This window comes from Hesperophylax consimilis, chromosome 17 (genome assembly GCF_061612785.1).
Source record: "Hesperophylax consimilis isolate HC1 chromosome 17, BYU_Hcon_1.0, whole genome shotgun sequence".
NCBI lineage: Eukaryota > Metazoa > Arthropoda > Insecta > Trichoptera > Limnephilidae > Hesperophylax > Hesperophylax consimilis.
Window position 1 is genome coordinate 22989365 of NC_142852.1, and position 22264 is coordinate 23011628.

Below are 22264 nucleotides of genomic sequence, written 5' to 3' on the forward strand. Positions count from 1 at the left end.
TGCTGTGCTAGTATTGCTAGGTATTCTATGTTTTGTGGGTGTCCGTTTTGTAGAGTGTTTATATTAAGGTCTCCTATGATGATGATATTTTTGTATTTGTTGAGATCATTTAATGTATTGTTAAGATCAGTTAAGAAATTTGTGATGTTGTTTTTGGATGGAGATCTGTACAGAGCTAGGATACATGTTTCTTTTTCAAATGTAATTTGTATTCAGTTGGAGTCTATGATGTTTATTTCTTGAATGGTTGTGTTATTTTTATCACTATATTACTTTACCATCATTTTGGTTTTTGTGTATTCTTGTATGGTGTGTATTATAGTTTTTGATTGTTTTTGGTATATAGTTGTCATTCAACCAGCATTCTGTCAGCACAGTGACATCAAAATTATTATCTGCTGTTGGAGGTATATAAACCTTTGAGTCTTTGGATTTTCTGACAAGAATTTTTCCCGATTTTACCCAAACATATTTGTAGTCTTTTTATTGGGCTCTTTTTCTGGTGTTCCAGTGCAGATTTTTGCAATATTGGGTTAATGCCGCATGAAGATAAACATATTTGGCTCCTTCTCTGTTGAATTTTTTTATCGGGTCACTGTGTTTGGATGCTAACATGGTTTGTGCTTTTGTGGTATCCTTAAAATTAATCTTTATTTTTGTTTGATCATTTGTTTTGTTTGTTGTGACTTTGTATGTATCCTCTGGGGACATCGTAACGCCTGCGAGTTCAGCGATCCGTGTAACAGCGTGGACTGGGGATATGTTGTCCTGTAATTTTAGGCCGTTTATCTCTATGGTGTTCAGCAGGGCTGCTTGTTCTATATCCGCCAGGTGGATTTCTACCGTAGACAATCTGTTTTCTTTATCCGCCAGTTCCTCCTTGATTTTGTTGACGGTGCTTGGAATGTCCATGATTTGTTGAAGTTTTTGCATAATGTCATCATATTTGTCATTGATGAAGTTCGTGAAGTTTTTTTTTTATTTCTTGCAGCTCTGTTTCAATTTTATTGAGCATTACTGTCTTCATTTCCTCGAATTTCATATTGATGAATTCAAATATTGAGTCACTGTCTATATTAATCATAGATTGATGTGTCACCGACGGTGTGTCCATGGTGCCAGTTTGTGGTGAAGATGTGGTTTTCTTCGCGCTGGAGAATTTACTTCGAGATTTAGACATGTTGTTTTGTCGTTTTTTATTTTTTTATTTTGAGGGTTGCTCCTGTTGGTGGGCAAAAACAATGGCACACTCTCTAGCGCCTATAGGCAGGCAAAACCAATTACACAGGTTATGTTTTGGTTTGAATCCGTGATGGTAGCTGATTGTAAAGCTGTTATTAAAATCCAAAAGATAGTTTTATATTCTGGATTGAGTATTTATTAAAAAAAAAAGAAATATATAAATATACAGGTATTTTCCTTTTTTTTGTCGGAGTGAGGATTGAACTTGGATCGACAGAATAGCGATGCCGACGCTTTAGACCACTGAGCTATGAAGCCTTGGGTGAGAGCTGTGGGATACGTTTAACTATACTTGTGTAAAGTTCAACATTAATTTATTTATTGTCTTTATTAATTTATTGTCGCACTTGTTATGGTTTTAGCACTTTTTATTTTGTTATTTCACTTTTTATCTTCACCGAAAAACTGTGATTTATTCACTATTGTTCTCTTTGTTTTGTTTTTGCTTCTTATCGAAATGCAGTCTTTATAACTTTAATTTTTAATGAGTTAACTGTGAAATCTAGTAGGCAGTTTTGTTTTAATTTCAAAACACTATTATGATACTTCCTGGTGTTACAGTTGAGGATCTAAGATCACTCTATGATAGTGCGCGAAAAACTACCCTGTATTTCACAAACTGAAGTGATCCACTTAATTTTTATACTACACTTTTGATTAAATTAATGTTGGAGCATTCAAATAGTCGTCTGATGTTTATGATTGTGTTGTTGTTGTTTCTTTATATGAGAATTTGCTTGTTTCCTACCGGAATGTCATTTATCTAGTTCCTACATCTCCTTTAACATTACCTTACGGGAAAACTGTTAGAATTATGGAACATGAAAATAAATAGTTCAAATTACAGTATGACTATTTTTGAAAACAGGAGAAGGGTTAGTACTACCTCTGAAGCAAAATGTTCGTGCTTTTCGAATACATAATCTCGTTGAAATATATAAAGACATAATTTGACTCTCTTGGAAGTGCATCATATCGCTTTAAGTACTCATTCATTTTGATGTGGCAATAATTGCCTGGAGGTATCGCGATCGAACTCACTATATTGTGATTGTGTTGTGTGCTCCTTTGCAGAGATACAGTAGTAAGTGATTAGTCATTCCACTTTCCTTCCTTCCTTATTGTAAATGGAACTCAAATAATTTATTTTACTTTCAACTTAAATTAAAATTAATTCTCTTGTACAAATGTATATTTCCTAAATAAACTAAAATACATATATCTTGTACATTCGTATACATAGTATCATCCGATTCTAGCAGTCGCCTATTTATTTCGTTTCTTCTATATAATTATTTGAACAAATTACAGTCCATTATGCTTATAAAACTGTAATTCAATAACAGTTTTGGATGCAACAGATTGTAAAGGTTTATTGTTCAAGTTTTAAGTGAGCATAGATAATATTATTTTAATTTCTAGTCAACGCAATTGATTTTTTGAATTGAATCGGCAATTAGTTTTTTAATTTTATTTATTTACAGAGTGGAGACGGTTGACATATAGTTCCCGTGAGCAATTAGGCCATAAGCCCATTGTCTCCCATTTCACCACATTCCTTTAACAGTAATCCGGTCCCTTTAATAAAGTTCACCAGGGTTGTCATTGGATATGTGGCTTTATCTTCTGGTTCCACAATGTGTCTTTCCAGTTCTCATCTCTCCTCTCCAATCTCCCTTAGTTCCCTGAAGGCCCCACAAGGGAAGATAGCCTCATCTCTCCTCTCCATTCCCCTTTGGTTCTGTGAAGTCCCCAAAAAGGAAAGAGTTCACGAAGGCGTCTTTATCTCTCCTCTCCACTCCTCCTTGGTTCCCTAAAGGTCCTACGAGGGAAGAGGGTTTCCTCTCACCTCTTCACTTCTCCTTGGTTCCCCGAAGGCCCCATGGGGGAAGAGTCCACTCCACGTTGGTTCCATGAAGGCCCTACGACTAAAAAGTCCATTCCCCCTTGGTTCCCTGGGGGCCCCACGAAGGAAGAGAGCCTCATATCAATCTCCTCGTTTCATGGACAGTTAAGTTTCCAACCGTCACATAGAGCGCACGCAAAAATATTGCTCCACAAAAATTATCTGAATTTAGCGTATAATACAAAAAAAGCAAACAAGGTACCAGTAAACGTTTACATGAAGATAAATTACAGTTAAATTCTACGGACTGTGAACTCTGAGTGATTTTATTAAGTGATTTCAAGTGAACAATCTCTACAAAGTGACAGCGGTTATTGTCGAAAAAATCTATCAGCTTATTTCATAAAAGTTCTCTGCTAATATATTTCACATCGCACCTATCTCAAGATACGTCATAAGCGGCCAATAGCGCAGTGCACAGTGGTCCCTCGGTAGGTCATAGCCATAAAATATTCATGACCTCATTATAAGGTGTTTATTGTACGTAAGTCTTGCCTAATTACCAAACTAACTGCAGATATAAATACAATCCCGGTTCGCCAAAGATTTCATTAGTATTTCGGCTTCGAAAGTGATCTGATTGCTGGAAGTGCCAAATTACTATTATCAGAGCCCTTATTGGTCACCGTGTTTACCGTTGCTAATTTGCTGTAATTTTTTATTTGTGAGTGTTGTTTTACAATGGAATTTCAAGTTGAAGGTGTGTTAAATTATTTTTATAATTTTTTAAATTTATAAATAGATAGGCCTTTGAATTGTACGCCTGCTACGTGCGTATAAATTTCTTGGTTATATTTAAATTTATATTTGTGTTTCCATAAACTTTTAACTACTTTACCACACGATTCCACTAATGTTATTTAATGAAAAATGTTCTTTAGAATTAGCAATTTATGAGATACTTTTTTTTTTTACTGCACATTCATGCTCTGTTCTTAATTATGGGTCATCTACGCCGTTCATAAACCGTCGTAGAAGTTACGGTCTATGAAAAAACATACGTATGGTTGGTAATCGGTTTATGGACGCGTCATCGAAGCGCCGCGCGCCGGTTTACGGCGTTCTATTTAAAAATCATATGTACATATAGTTTTGTGATAACTTTTAAAATTTTATTTTAGTTCCCTTTTACAAGAAGTGCTTCTTTACGCGGATGCACTTGTTTGACATTTGGTTAACCAATGCTGGAAGTGATGCAGAAAAAGCTTGCCACGTTTTACACGTGGTGACTGGAACCTTGCCCGATATCGAAAATATCAACATTTCTGGCTTGCAACAGCGTATTACTTACATATGCAAGAGGTTTGTTGTATTTTGGAAGAAGAGTATCCGCTCGAAAACTACACTAGTTACTAAATAGGTATTCTGATTGGTTGAATGTGACAGAAGAATGCGAACTTTCGGGAGTCACATGACTTACAGAGGTAGAGGGTGTTCAAGAACAGCGTCAAGAGGCGTCCTCTTCGAGTGTTCGACACAGGAAGAACTTTGAGGACTGTAGCAAACGATCAAAACGTAAATTTAGATGATTCTGCTGTTAATTCGTTATTAAATTTCTCCGATCAATCTAACTACTCTATTTCAAAAGTTAGTACCGACGAAGTAGGATCTCTCATTGTAGAAGCCGCGTTAACTAAACATCAGTATTTATTAATAAAACAAATTGTAAATTCAAAAATATCTGCTAATGCTTTACCATCATACCAAAAAGTATTAGATGCGAAAAAACGGTGTTATCCCTTGGAGGAAATAATCACAGAATCATCGGCCGAAATTGATTTACAATCATTCATTCATTTACATCACACGACCAACCGGATACTTGAATCCCAAAAAGCAGTTTTTGGAAGTATTATGTGCCCTGACTTATTACAAAATAATAATATGCTCTTAATTGAGAAGTGGGGTTTTGACGGTAGTACGGGACACAGCCAGTACAAACAGAGTTTTCGGAATTCAAGTACAGAGGAGGATGGCAATTTATTTGTTACTTCCTATGTTCCTCTGCAATTAATTTATCAGACAAACACTTTAGATCCAGATGAAATTATATGGTAAAATTCGCGCCCCTCTTCCACTAGATTTACACTTTGCAGGCCCGTGCGCTTTCAGTTTGCCAAGGAAACAAAAGAACTCTCTGTGCAAGAAGAAGTTTATATAGAAAACAAAATTAATAATTTGCAGCCATCGACATGTGAAATAGATAAGGTCGAAATCAAGGTCCGACATTCGTTACACTTAACAATGGTTGATGGAAAGGTATGTTCGGCCCTTAGCCAATCCCCATCAATGAGATGTTACATTTGTAGAGCGTCACCGAAAGAGATGAACAAAATGAAGGTCCGACATTCGTTACACTTAACAATAGTTGATGGAAAGGTATGTTCTGCCCTTAGCCAATCCCCATCAATGAGATGTTACATTTGTAGAGCGTCACCGAAAGAGATGAACGAAATCAAGGTCCGACATTCGTTACATTTAACAATGATTGATGGAAAGGTATATTCTGCCTTTAGCCAATCCCCATCAATGAGATGTTACATTTGTAGAGCGTCACCGAAAGAGATGAAAGAAATCAAGGTCCGACATTCGTTACACTTAACAATGATTGATGGAAAGGTATATTCTGCCCTTAGCCAATCCCCATCAATGAGATGTTACATTTGTAGAGCGTCACCGAAAGAGATGAACGAAATCAAGGTCCGACATTCGTTACATTTAACAATGATTGATGGAAAGGTATATTCTGCCTTTAGCCAATCCCCATCAATGAGATATTACATTTGTAGAGCGTCACCGAAAGAGATGAACGAAATCAAGGTCCGACATTCGTAACACTTAACAATGGTTGATGGAAAGGTATATTCTGCCCTTAGCCAATCCCCATCAATGAGATGTTACATTTGTAGAGCGTCACCGAAAGAGATGAACGAAATCAAGGTCCGACATTCGTTATATTTAACAATGATTGATGGAAAGGTATGTTCTGCCCTTAGCCAATCCCCATCAATGAGATGTTACATTTGTAGAGCGTCACCGAAAGAGATGAACGAAATCAAGGTCCGACATTCGTTACACTTAACCAGAGATGTGCTTTATTTCAAATAAATCCATTTCAAATGGAAATGCAAAATGCAAAATGTGTATTTTCCATTTTGCATTTTGCATTTTAAATGCTTTTCTCAATGCGTTCCCATTTTAAATGTTTTTTTGCAACATTCTTCCTACCATCTCCACTCATCTGTTTTTCATACTACTTTATATATTACTTTGTTCACGATTAACCATCACATGATAACTCGAAACGAATAATACAAAACAGTCAAGTGCATCAAATATATTTGTGACATTATTCAACGCGAACTGTGTGGGTAGCGGATACCAAACGCTCTCCGCATACAGTGCATAGTGTATTGCAGTGCATTATCCAGAGGTACCTATTCGCTATCATTCATAGCGGTTACTACAAGCGCAGCGGAAACAAGGCAGTCCCACCAGCCATATTTTCCATTAAAATTTTACAAATTTTTAATTAATATGGACGCTCAGGCTTATATTTCACTGGCGAAGGATGCAGTCAACTTATTGACCAATATGATAATGGAGCCTAACAATAAATTTACAAAGGAGCAGATCGCAAAAATAATACTTAGAACAAACGATATATTAGGAACCATCGGTCAAATGGCAGTAAAAATGGCAAACCTTGAGGGCGAATTAACGGCTCTAAAAAGTTCAAATCCAAATGTGTGTTCCCCACAAGCCCAAACCCAAACAGTGTGCGAAATCCTCGCTGAAATGAAAGAACAAAGCTACAGAGACAAAAATCTAATTATTCATAACATTCCGGAGAATACTTCATCATCTCAGACTGAATCAATAAATAGTGATATCGCAGCAGTTAAGAAAATTATTTCCGATATGGATGCCTCGACAACAAACCTTGACATAAAAATCTACAGATTGGGTATTCGAAAAACTGACAAACCGAGAAGTATAAAAGTTGAATTTCCGGAAGCTAAATGGCCGAAAATTCTACTAAAAAAGAAAGACACTCTGAAAAATCATATCCGAATTTATCAAGACCAGTCTTTTCTACAACTTAAACATTTAATAGATTTAAGAGAAGAACTGGAAAAAAGGAAGTCTTCAGGTGAAACAGATATCACAATAAAATATATTAATAACAATCCTACAATCGTTAAAACGATCCCAAAAAACTAAACACTAAAATTTCATTATACTATCAAAACGTACGAGGAATTCGGACAAAATTACAGGACCTGAAAACAAACTTACCAACCTTGAACTACGACTCTTACGCCTTCACTGAGACTTGGCTTAATAAAAACATTGAAACTTCCGAATTGGGCTTCTTTAATCACACAGTATATAGAAAAGACAGAAGCGAAAGCATTAAAACCAGAGGAGGAGGTGTATTGTTATCCATAAACAATAGACTCAAATCAAGAAAACTCAAGTGCATACATACACACCTTGAACAATTATTCATCATGGTGTCCACCAAAAGTGAAAAAATCATCATTGGCTGTATCTACATTCCCCCATCTTCTGACGCCCAATTATACAAGGACCACTACTTCGAAATCGAAACAATCAGAAGGAAATTTCCTGGCGCCACCATGATTATGACAGGAGACTACAATCTGCCAAATGTCATATGGGACATAGATAACAATAAAACTTCTACCACGGACAACATCAACCATGGTTCTCATGAGATAATCGAGATGTCCAATTTTCTAAATCTACGACAGTTAAACTATGTACTCAATATTAATTCTCGTCTTCTCGACCTAGTTTTTTCAAATTCTTTATTTGTTAAAGTATTCGCATCTATTGAATCTATACTCCCAATAGACAAATATCGTCCCCCTCTACTGATCGAATGCAACAGTTCAATTAAAAAAATAAATCCATCGGCATCAACAAAATCGAACTTCTTCAAAGCCGATTATAATCAAATCACTAATCTTTTATCTTCAACTGACTGGAACTTCTTGGACTCTGAAGAAAACATAAATGAAATGGTAGATAAATTTTACTCAATTTTAAATAAATCTATTGATTCGCTTGTACCTGTCTCAAAAATGTATGTACATAACTATCCAAAGTGGTTCAGTAACGATCTCATTAAAATAATTAGAGAAAAAAATAGCTCATAAAATCTACAAATCAACACGCGATCCTATTCATTACGCTAAATTTAACGAACTCAGAAAGTCAACCAAAAAAATGTCCAAGCAATGTTATAAAAAGTGCATCGACAACTGTGAAGAATTGGCTCTTGCCAACCCCCATAACATCTTTAAATTTTCAAAATTACTTAACAACAATGACTCTGGTATTCCCTCTAACATGTATTTAGATAACAAAACGGCCGATAATTCCCAAGAAGTTGTTAATCTGTTTGCTGAATTCTTCAGTAAAATCTATGCTTCTACAAACAACACACCAATGCTCGACGCCACAACACCTAATAATAATAAGCTTGATTTCAATCAGTGCATATTTGAAGAACGTGATATAAGAACCAAATTAAAATCCCTTGACCTTAACAAATCGGCTGGTCCTGATAACATTCCACCAATCTTCTTATTGAAATGCTCATCAGTATTGACTTATCCTCTAACTAAACTTTTTAATTTGTCCATAAAAACTGGCATTTTTCCGATAAAATGGAAAACAAGCTTTCTGTCTCCAATATTCAAGAAAGGTGATAAATCTGATATATCAAACTATAGACCTATCTGTATCCAGTCGTCAATCCCGAAAATACTTGAATCTGTCCTGCTCTCTAAACTCTCACCTAAAATCAATAAAGTAATTTCACATCAACAACACGGTTTCATAGCAAAAATATCTACTCGAACAAACTTAATGATATATCAAGAATATATAACTAATTCCATGAACAATCGTCTTCAAACAGATGTAGTGTACACAGACTTTAGTAAGGCTTTTGACAAAGTCTCACATAAAATTCTTTTAAACAAACTAAGATCCCTAGGTATAACTGGGCATATTTTAAGATGGTTCGAAAGCTACCTTCACAAAAGAAAAATATCAGTAAAAATCAATTCACATTTTTCACAATACTTTGAAATCTTCACCGGAGTCCCACAGGGGTCACATCTGGGCCCAGTGTTATTTTCCTTGTTTATCAATGACATAACTTCCATCTTTGATGGAGTTATGATACTTTTATTTGCGGACGATTTAAAAATTCACAAAACGATAACTAATCATAATGACTGTAGCGTATTGCAATCAAATCTTGTGAGGCTACAAGAGTGGTGCACCCTTAATGAACTGTTTCTCAACATTGAAAAATGTCAATCAATAACTTTTACTCGAATAAAAAATCCCATTAAATATCAATATAGCATCAACAACAATGTCCTAAAAAGAGTCGAACAAATTAAGGACCTTGGTATATTATTTGACAGTAAATTAACTTTTGTTCCTCATATAAATGAAATAACCAACAAGGCCATGAAATGCCTGGGGTTCATTCTGAGGACGATAAAAGAATTTAAAACAATCAATTCCTTCAAATTGCTTTATACTGGGTTGGTAAGAAGTAATTTGGAGTACAACTCAACAATCTGGGCTCCATTTTATAAGACTCATCAGCAAAAAATCGAAAGAGTACAACATAAGTTTCTAAGGTTTATAAATTACAAACTTGGAATACCAATCGAAGAACTTAATTATACATTTCTAATGGAATTACTAAACCTAAGCGATTTAACAACAAGACGCACAGTGAGTGACTTAGTTTGCCTTTTCAATATATCAAATGGCAACCTGGACGCCCTCGATTTAACGAGCTTAATTAATTTGCGTATACCTACCCGTGATACCCGTTTAAATGCTCTATATTTTGTTACCAAATCTGCCAATAATTACTTCGTAAACTCTCCAATTCAAAGTCTTCATACACTTGGAAACAAATATAGTTCAATCGATGTCTATCATTTCCAATCAGTTTCCAAATTTAAAACCAAAATATTAGAACTTTTAAAATAAAATAATAAACATCTAGCTATTGCACTTCTTATTGAATTATTTCATCAAGATTGACAAAACAGGCTTATACCTACAAACTATCATGTTAGATTTGCTTTTTGCTTGGTTTTATATGTCTAAAGGTGAATGTTATATTATTGCTTTACTATTCTATATTTATAATTTTCACAATATTTTTTTTTATATAAACTATGTAAAATGGCTGACCGATCGCCCTCGATTTAGCAGGCCACTACAACCAGTCAAACGCAGTATATTTGTTAACAATACTACCAATAATTATTTCGTTAGCTTTATAACTCAAAGGCCTCATACACTATGTGTCGTATTATATCATGTTACTGCTGCCACTACCTAGCATTTACATACAAACTTTACATTATTTATTAACTAATTTAAGTCTGTATAACTTATGAGTAGGAATATTCTTATTTTTGTACTATTACTTGCATTTGTCAAATGGATATGGTTATATGTATTTTTAATATTACTTTTATGAACATGCAATCTTCAGAATATTATTTTTTATGAAATATGTATGTAAAGCCCAATGGGCGTATAAATAAATAAATAAATAAGCCCCAAATATCAGTCGGTCCTCAACCTCGCTATGAGAGATAATTTACATTTGTCAAGTTGCTCCCTGGTAGGAGCCCTGACAATTGAGTGATACCATTACAAAAAATACTGATTCAAATACTGAACATGGGGCCATGACGATGTAATATTAAATGTTAGATAGCAGTTTCTATGTTTTTACGTTGGCAACATTAATCCCGCGCAAATTTTTTATGGTTTCATAATCTGTAGTCGTGGTGTTATTGGCAATTTACCATTTGCCATCATGTAATATGTTTGTTCTACATTAACGTAACACAGAGAAAAAAATATATTTAAATTCAATTCAGAAAAAAATTGGGGTTAATCATGATAAGCCACAAAGTGGTGGAAGTGGCACTTCAAATGATGGCTATACAGCTGGAATTTTTTTCACAAATTCTTTAATTTCAGCAGAAATTACCGGACTGAGTAAGGATCTGATCGACAGATGTTGTCATCTGCTACAATGTTTGTCATCAGGCTATGGCATAAATAAAGATAAGTTTAGGGATTACGCGGTTCAAACAGCGAAACTACTAGTTGAAGAATATCCCTGGTATTACTTACCATCTTCTGTGCATAAAGTTTTAATTCATGGGTCTGAAGTGATTGATCATGCTTTATTATCTATAGGGGAGTTATCCGAAGAGGCTGCGGAATCTGGGAATAAAAATATTAAACGTTTTAGGCGCGAGAAAACGCGGAAAATGTCCCGTATTTTAACAAACACTGACCTTTTACATCGACTACTTCTATTCAGATCCTTATATTTGTAGCTTGAGAAATTAGCCTCGTAAGAAGAAGTCTGTGATGTCAAAAGAGGTGTTAGAATTGTTATTAAACGTTTAGTGTTTTATTTTTTATTTTATTGAAAAAAATATTTTTAAGTAATGTAGATATTTGTGAATATTCTATACCTTTATAATTTTGCCTGTTTTGCCATTGCATGTAGTAATAACACTTCCATATGATGTCGATTTTTGTAAAAACTAGTCCCAGCAAGAGCTCGTACGGACGTCATCGACCTTCGTCTTCTTCCTTAACACGCGTCTTGCTTGAAAACGACAGAGACAGAAGATACTAGAACGATGACGTCACGTACGATTCCTCACTGTGACTGGTAAAGTCTGATGGGTTAAAGTGTTATTTATGTATCGTGTTTATACTGGACTTAACTACATATTTTATTTTTTTTTGTTTTTTTAATTTTTTTAATAGGTACAAAAAGGTGTACAAAAATAGGTTTTTTAATTTTGAATGCCAAAGAAATACAAAAAAATTACACATTTTATATTTTCTACCCTTCTTTGATTTGTCTAATGAATGTTAAGTTGCCATAGAAAGTTATAAGCCGATAAAAATCTATGTAAATAACACGTCTGTCTATAAAAGGTTGACTCTTAATTCTAGATGAATAAACGATTAGAATTTAAAGCAAAATCTCTTAATTTTATCATTACCAAATTAAACATTTCTATTACCATAAATTCCTGCACAATTGCAATAAACACTCCATGCATAGTACTTGAAAATTATTTAAGTAATTAGTTATTAGTTTACGTACTGAATAATTCCAAAAATATCAATAAACCATTACTTGAGAAATTAGACAATAAGTGTCTCTACTGCATTTGCAAATATCAAATTCATTATTATTATAAATTAATACCTGGAAAATAGCAACAATGTAAATTATTAAGGGAATAACACAATATACTAATAATATGGGTTATTCCCATTAGTAATTAGTCAAAACCCTATGGTGGAAAAACCCTATGGAAAAACAGCTATCTAGCAGTTTAACGGGACTTTATTGTGATTATTTATTTATTTATTTTCACATATACGGCACAACATGTGCCATTCACATACTAAATTACAGAGAATAGTATAACGGTATAATCAGTAAATAGAAGTATGGTTAAAAGTATGAAAAAATAAGTATGATAAAATAATTATGTAATACATTTAAATAAAAAGTCCTAAAATATACACATAATTATATTATTAGCATTCACCAACCATTCAAAATACATAAACTCTTTATAAAATCAACCACAATCAATTTTACACACATTTTATAAACTATAGTTTTAAATAATTAATAACGCCATATATGTATACATAGTTAACAAACTAATTGTTTTTATTAAGTATTTATCAACAAAACGCATTTTAAAATACAATAGCATATGATTTCAATGTTTATCACAACGTCAACATACTATAACCGCCCTCCCTTGAGCGCTGGCCCACTGTGCAGTGGCGTGAACAGTCACGAAAGCGGCATCTAGATAGGAGAGATATTTGAACCAAGTCAGTTCGAATCCTACTGGTTCCAAAAGTTTTTTTTTCTTCTTCTTTTACTTTCCCTACACAAATAATAAATTAGCTTAAAAACCTAAACTACTTGAAAATAGATTACAGTGACTACTTAAATAATTGGAAGTGAAGGCAATAAAACTAAATTTAACTTAATTAAAGTGACATCCCTCGACCAAATCATAAGCACAAATCTAAAACGTCGAAATCACGTAAAAACACCAGTGCATCTCCTACTCCACATTCAGCCGAATTACTCGAAGACCTAACACATCGACTAATGTCACACTTAGACACAAAAATAGATGTATTAAAAAAGGAACTCTTCGAAAAAATGAACCTTGAAGCAGCAGAAAGACAAAAAACCATCGACTTTCTTTGTATTAAATATGATATGAATTAATAGGAAAAATAGACCAATCCATTCTCTCGGTAAACACAATGATGACAGATATCGAAACATTAAAAAAAAATTGAACGAAAAAAGTATTCTACTAAAGAACCTGGAAATACGGGCTGCCGAAAGCGACCATAGAATGCTGGCAGACTCGATAGAAATATCCGGAGTTCCTCTTAAAGCGGATGAATCTATATTTGAAATAGTAAGGTCAATAGCCGAAACAACGGACATTCAGATCCTTCCGGAAGACATTCTACAGGCCGTCAGACTACATCCAACTACTGCCAAGGCTCGGCCAGGGGGACCGTCTGCAGCGTCAAAGTCAACAAAACAAAGGGACCATCCGAAAATCAAAATTAGATTCAATAATCCTAAATTACGTGAGCTTCTGCTCTCTAAGAAAAGAGAAGTCAAATACAAAACATCCCCAGGGCTAAATTCAAAAATCTACATCAGTGAAATCCTGTCACCATATCTAAAGGAACTACTATGGAAAACAAAACAACAAGCCATCACAAAGGGATATGCATTTGTATGGACCAAAGATGGAAAGGTTATGGCGCGGAAAGCCGAAAAAGATAAAATAATTTATATTAAACACTCCGACGATATAATAAAGATGATCTGAATTACTATCCCATAATCGTACACACCCATCCGATAATTTTAATCTTACCATGGCTAAACAATTAAAAATATTACACCAAAACATACGCAGTATCTCAAAAAATTTTGACAATTTCACTGTCGTACTTCAACAATTGGAGACAGAATTTGACGTGATAATCCTCACAGAATGTTGGCTAGATAAAATATTCACACCAATACAATTACCTAATTATACGGTCACTCACTCAAAAAATATTAAAAATCAAAATGACGGTATTGTAATTTACTGCAAAAAACATCTACATTCAACTATAACGGAGCTAGATATCACAGACGCAAACGGCTTTGAAATAATCATAAATAATGACATATGTATTTTAGCTATGTATCGATCACCTTCTATAAAAAACATATTTCCCTTTCTGAGGTCCCTAGACAGTCAACTTATCAAAATGAAAAAACAAAAAAATATCTGCTTAATAGGAGATATGAATATAAACATTTTAGAAAATAAAAAACATCCACAAAGTGACGATTACCTAAACCTTTTGTTGTTCCATGGACTCTTTAGCACCATAAATGAACCCACAAGAGTCAACTTTAAACAAAATAACCTATTACCCACCCAAACTTGTATTGACCACATTATGTTAAAAACAAAAAGACCATACAAATCCACAATCCATCACTCGACAATTACAGACCACTATACACTTATCCTGAAAATAAACACTACAAACAATTCACAAGAAATACACTCCAAAACTACAAAAACCCACAATACAACTGATATTTTAAAACTAAATGACATACTACTTAATAAAAAATGGGAAGAACTCGTAGAAAATAATAAAATTAATGAAGCATGGTCACTTTTTATAGAATGTATTCAAGACGAATTTAAAAAAAATACCATCACGTCCGAAAAAAGTTCTCCAACTAAACACAAACTTCTAAAACCGTGGATATCAAAAGGACTCATAACAAGTTTCAGTAAAAGAGACAAACTCCACAAACAATGCAAATCTAACCCATATGACATCTATCTCATAAATTTCTATAAACGATATCGAAACTTATGCACACGGCTTGCACGTATATCGAAAGAAATATATTATAAAAATAAATTAGATAAATGCAACAAGGACCCCAAAAAAATTTGGCAAATTCTAAAAGAAATATCCCACACATCTTCAAAGAAAAGCGATTCCATAACCGAGACCAAAATAGATAACGAGATTATTAAGACATCAGAACAACCACTAAAAGTATGTTATTTTGAGAATAACTATTTCGCTAACGTCGGCAAGGTATTAGCAAACAGAATCACTACAAATGACGATATCCCAGAATTCTCAACCCACTATACACACACTAGTGTTTCTTCCTTTAAAATTCCATACATTACCCAAATACAAACACTAAAACTTATAAACGAACTAAAAAATACAAACTCTCAGGGTAGCGACAAAATATCACCGATGACACTAAAAATAATAAAGTCAGCACTTCTTATCCCACTTACCATACTTATAAATCGGTCCATTAAAGAAGGAGTGTTCCCAACTATTTTGAAAACGGGCAAAGTAATTCCAATCCACAAAAAAGGAAACAAGGAAGAAATTAATAATTACAGACCAATTACAATTCTAAACACGCTTTCAAAAATTCTCGAGAAACATATAAAAAACCACCTTTTAATTTTTATTAACAAAAACAATATACTATCACCAAATCAATTTGGATTCAGGGAAAATATGAGTACCTCACATGCCATAGCCTCAGTAACAGACTTCCTCAAAACAAATATAGATCAGGGTAAAAAATGCCTTGGAATATTCCTAGACCTGGCAAAAGCGTTTGACACAATTCACCACCAAAACCTGTTCAATAAGCTTAAATATTTCGGAATCACGGGAACAGAACTCAAATTAATTGAAAGCTACATGGAAAATCGCACCCGATATACCTCAATAGAAAACACATGTAGTGACAAGGAACAAATATCCTATGGAGTACCACAAGGCAGCGTACTTGGCCCAATCCTATTCCTTATTTATATTAACGATCTATGTCACCTCCAAATAGACGGGGAAATTATAAGCTTTGCAGATGACACTGTGTTACTTTTTAAGGCCACTGACTGGAACACACTTATCACAAAAGCTGAAGTTGGCCTAAATATTACAAAAAAATGGCTTGACTCTAACTTATTAACTTTAAATATAGATAAGACTAAATTCATAACCTTTAGCATAAACTCGAGAGGCCAACCCTCCAAAAACATCTACCTTAAAATACATTCGTGTCACTCATCGAGCACCCCATGCAATTGTCCTCCAATCACACAAACCGAAAATATCAAATATCTTGGTATATACTTCGACCGTTATTTAAAATGGGACAGACATATTGAGTCGGTTAAAGTAAAGATAAACAAGTTGATTTACTTTTTCAAAAACGTGAGAAATATACTAAACATATTTGATATTAAGAATATATACCTCGCAATAGCACAATCTATAATGGAATACGGCATTATTGCCTGGGGCTATGCCAGTAAAAAATACATAGACACACTGTATAAAGCTCAGAAAACCTTAATAAAAGTAATACTTAAAGTACCAATACTAACACCCACTTCAACCATATTTAAAAAATTCCCAGTGTTGAAGATTCAAAAATTATATTCTAAACAAATACCTACTTACTTTCCTTTACAAGAACCTAAACACATTTAAAACTTCACAAACTTCTCGCAATACCAGAACAAGACATGCACACCAACTACTAATACCAAAAACCAACACATCCTTTGGACAAAAACACTACAGATTCCAGGCTATAAAACTTTACAATTCACTTCCAACACAATATAAAACATCTAATCTTACAGAATACAAAAAACACATGGAACTGGCTACAATCCTTTTAATATTTAATTTTTTATATTTTACTTTTTTTGGAATAACTATGGAAAAACTATTGTTATAACTATGGAAAGATCGATTTTATGTTTTAATTTTTAATGTTTCTCTGAGTAACCAACTCCACTGTATTGTTTTAGAATTAAATAACTTAAAAATTGATAAAGTCCTCCACAACACAGGTGAACTCCTAGCGTGGAGGACAATATACTATACCATTGTATAACAAATATATTAAAGAACAAATAAAAAAAAAAAAAAAAACAACAAAATTATTTATTTACTGTGAATTACAGTCATAATTACCAAAAACATTTTACATATAAGAAAATGACATTATTACAATAATAACTAAATATAAAATTACAAAATAATAATAAATGTAGGTACAAAATATTGTTTTTAAATTAAACTGTATCTTTTGTATTGTAACACGATTGTTAAGAGATTTCTTAACATATAACCTGAAATGACATTATTTATATGATAAAATATAATATTGTAAAACTATGTAGTCTAATTCGTACCCAAAATAATCCACTACCCATCAGGATGAATAAGGCTTTTCTTTCAAAACAAATTTATGTGTAAAAATTTTATAAGCACTTTGAAATTTTCTATTACAATTAGCTTCAGTTTATGGCAGATTTTTGTTTTAGAATATACATTTCACATAAATGAATTTAGCTACTAACATTGAAATGATCTTCATAGCAAGAATGACGAGATTTAGCAGAAAGTACACCATTTTTTTAATTCACCTTTTGATCGCGTAGCACCACTTTTTACGCATAATAACATCATTTGGGACATGTATAAATAATTTGTTTGGTGTCGAAGATGTTGTATTTGTACACTTTGTGTACAAATACAATATCTATCTCACACCTACCTCACACTATGTTATTTGTTATTCCTAACCTATATTTACTGTAACAATAGCAAAATTGGCATAATTAACATAAATTATCATTATTACTTTGTAACAATAGCGCACCAACGCGTCTTTATTAATTTTAGCCATATTATTCTACTACATTGGCGCCCTACGTGGTTTGATTTGTACATAATTGAATTATTCTATAACAATGGCGCCCAACATGGGGCTCGAACCCACGATCCTGAGATTAAGAGTCTCATGCTCTACCAACTGAGATATCCGGGCATAATAATGAGTACGCACGTGTTTATACAAATATCTCTTTTGAGAACACGAAAAACTGCAATCAGAACACGAAAAAGGGTTTTATCCACTGTGAGTCAGCATGTGCGTCGTCAGATTAACTTTTAGAGTAAATGATTTGTTGCACAAAGAACATGAAAAAAGTTTTTCTCTAGTGTGAGTCAGCATGTGGGTCATCAGAGTGCCCTTCCTATGAGATGAATAGTTGCACTCAGAACATGAAAAATGTTTTTCTCCAGTGTGAGTCAGCATATGTTGCGTCAGATGACCTTTTTGAGTAAATGATTTGTTGCACAAAGAACATGAAAAAGGTTTCTCTCCAGTGTGAGTCAGCATGTGGCTCGTCAGATGACATTTTTGAATAACTGATTTGCTGCACAAAGAACATGCATAAAGTTTTTCTTTAGTGTGAGTCAATATGTGGCTCAACAGAGCGCCCTTCCAATGAGATGAATAGTTGCACTCAGAACATGAAAAATGTTTTTCTCCAGTGTGAGTCAGCATGTGGCTCAACAGCTGACTTTTTAGAGTAAATGATTTGTTGCACAAGGAACATGAAAAAGGTTTTTCTCCAGTGTGAGTCAGCATATGGCGCGGCAGATAACCTTTTTGAGTAAATGTTTTGCTGCACAAAGAACATGAAAAAGGTTTCTCTCCAGTGTGAGTCAGCATGTGCCTCGTCAGATGACCTTTTTGAGTAAATGTTTTGTTGCACAAAGAACATGAAAAAGGTTTCTCTCCAGTGTGAGTCGGCATGTGGCTCGTCAGATAACATTTTTGAGTAAATGATTTGTTGCACAAGGAACATGAAAAAGGTTTTTCTCCAGTGTGAGTCAGCATATGTATCGTCAGATAACCTTTTTTAGTAAATGTTTTGTTGCACAAGGAACATGAAAAAGGTTTCTCTCCAGTGTGAGTCAGCATGTGGCTCGTCAGATGACCTTTTTGAAAAAATGATTTGTTGCACAAAGAACATGCATAAGGTTTTTCTTTAGTGTGAGTCAATATGTGGCTCATCAGAGCGCCCTTCCAATGAGATGAATAGTTGCACTCAGAACATGAAAAATGTTTTTCTCCAGTGTGAGTCAGCATATGGCTCGTCAGATGACCTTTTTGAGTAAATGATTTGTTGCACAAAGAACATGCATAAGGTTTTTCCTTAGTGTGAGTCAATATGTGGCTCATCAGAGCGCCCTTCCAATGAGATGAATAGTTGCACTCAGAACATGAAAAATGTTTTTCTCCAGTGTGAGTCAGCATATGGCTCGTCAGATAACCCTTTTGAGTAAATGATTTGTTGCACAAAGAACATGAAAAAGGTTTTTTTTTGGTGTGAGTCAACACATGTCTCATAAGATCGCCCTTCCGATAAGATGAATAGTTGCAGTCGGAACATGAAAATGATTTTTCTCCAGTATGAGTGCGAAATTGGGGTTCAAAATTTGACATAGGATGGCTGGAGTTTTCCCCAGGATGCGTCTTAAGATCTGGCGACAAATCTGAAAAAGAAAACGGACAAAAAGGATTAATTGTAACTTATTATCTCCATTTACATTAGTTGATTCATAAAAAAGTAGAAAAACAGTAGAGCAGATATATCTAAATCTTATAAACATCGGTTTTACTTGGTGTCTGGGTAATTCTTTCAAAGACTTCTAAGCATTACTAAGTAAAGACACAAGTCACAATTGAAATGTTGATTAATATGGCTTTGGCCGTGTTTGGTGACAAGAGGTGAATAGACAGGTAAATCTCACTTTTGACTTCCCTAAGTTGAAGATACTCTAAGTATCGCCCGGGTTTAAAAATATAAAATACCGATAGAATAAAACTATAAATAGATAAAAAATATTTATGGATATATTATTATGAAAAAAATTTTCGAATGAAACATGGCTGAAATAGCTTTGGCCATGTTTATTCAACTTCCACATCTTTATCTCCTTCCCCTTCCCTTTACCATCAGCCTCACAACATACTCCAATTGCCCCAAGATGGTACGGAGCAGTTTTGACTTTGATGCGGTATTTACAAAAAAACAACTCAGCAAGTTTAAAGTGTGGTGTAGTTTAGCAGTTTCCAGCAAAGTCATATTTTATGGCAAATACCAAATATGTGTAAATACGGCAAGAGAGGACGTCGTACAGAAGCATATGTCTTGCCTGCATCACAATTCAAACATGAATCAATGTTTCGTAAATTTCTAATGACAAAACTATATTTATTTTTCCACGATATCCATGAAGTAGCTTTTTTTCTCAAATTACAGTCTTCCATAAAACTTAATTTATTTTCTGTCTTAGGAATGAGTTTATTAAATTTGGCAAAATAATTTAATTTTCTTTTTTTTCATACAAATCTTATTCGAATTTACTTAACTATTGCATATAGCAAATAGTTATATATTACATTATTTTTGGGTAACGTTGAATTATTTCTGGAAATATATATACTATTCATCTGCGAAAATTCAGCATTTGCCTAATTTCCAGTTTGGGCCGTTTTTGTATAGATTGACTGAACTATTAAAAAAAAGATTTTACCTGCTCTCTGGTTAATTCTTTCAAAACGTTCTAGGCATTCCTTTTTAATATTCGGCAGGTCTATGTCAATTTCCGTATAAATTAGTCCCCCTCTATTTTCTTCTCGGGGTCGAAAATCCACCTTGCTGGTAACAGACTCCACTTTAAAGCAACCTGAAAAAATTAAATAAAGTTAATTAATCATCGATGTACAAAAAATGTTGAACAGAACTTGAAAGTGAACTTTGAAATTTTTTGAATTGTTTTAATTCTGTGACACAAACCATCCTAAGAGACTAGGATAATTTAAGAAATAGTTATGCTCCCAGATGTCAGCTTCAGTGATTTGAGTAACTTAAGTGCGAAGTTTTGTTCCGGCGTCAAAGGAGTGATAAGGTAAATACCAAATATACTTATACGCAACAAGAGAGGAAGTAGTGAGCATGCAATTGCCCTGTTTGAACGACATTTCATAAAGGACATGGATTCTGAATATCCGAGTTTAACATTTTGTACATATGCATTGCAACTAACTGGCTGTCTGCGTACTTTCCGCATATTGCAAACATGTCTTCTTTACATCTGGGAGGTCGACATCTATATCCGTATTTGAAATTTCACCTCCGCCTCCTTCCTGGGGTCCTAGTTCCGTCTTGATCGTAACAGTCTCTGGATTTAGTAGATCCATGGCACTGCTGTGGTAGCGTTTGGTAATTGGTTCAAGCCCAAACAAACATACCTGAAACAGAACATAGTTGTAATGTAACGGAACTTTATGAAAAAGCTTTGAACATTTGGTTTCGCTTGGAATAATCTGTCAAACCAATGAAGTCGTATAGTCGTCAAAACACCTAATTTGAAATGAGGATATAATTGCGACTGTATCGTAACTGAAGTTAAGAAGTTTGAAAACGGTTAAAAAAATTGTCTTCGATTGTCAAATAATAAAACCGTATTGTCGTCCTGCCTTTAATAAATATCGGTAATCTGCGATTATTTTTAACCAATGCCCTTCGAATACTAGACTTAAAATAGAAAGTTTGACGTCTTGACGTATTAGTTTGATGTATTATTTTAAACGTTCCTTACAAAACACACAAATAGATTACTTAAGTTAGGTGTACCGATTGTGTAAAGTAAAGCTAGGTCGCGTTAGATACAGCGCAATTATGTATTTGAGTATTCCATAGCACTAATTTAAGAACCGTGGTCGGTCAGTTTGATTGGTAACAACGACTGCTATCAAATAGCGATGAATAATTGGTATTAGCACTAACCAAAATCTATCACAAGTATAAGATGATAAAATTAACAACGTGGGTTAAACAGAGTATGGAAAAAGGATAAAACGAAAGCATGTGTTGCCAAAATATTTTAGTAAAGTTATTCATAGAGAGTAATGAAGTCAAAGTCAATTATAATAATTATCAGGAAACTGACCTTCTAGGTTAATGATAATTTCATTGCAATTGTGTCTTGTATAATATTATTAGGCAATTC

The 22264-nt window shown here is 33.9% G+C and overlaps 1 non-coding gene across 1 annotated transcript; it reads right to left on the reverse strand.

Annotated features, from left to right (window-relative positions):
- Window positions 1-18151: 18151 nt before the first annotated feature.
- Window positions 18152-18224, reverse strand: TRNAK-CUU (transfer RNA lysine (anticodon CUU)). The gene has a single exon. It is a non-coding gene; the product is annotated as a tRNA-Lys (tRNA).
- Window positions 18225-22264: the final 4040 nt, after the last annotated feature.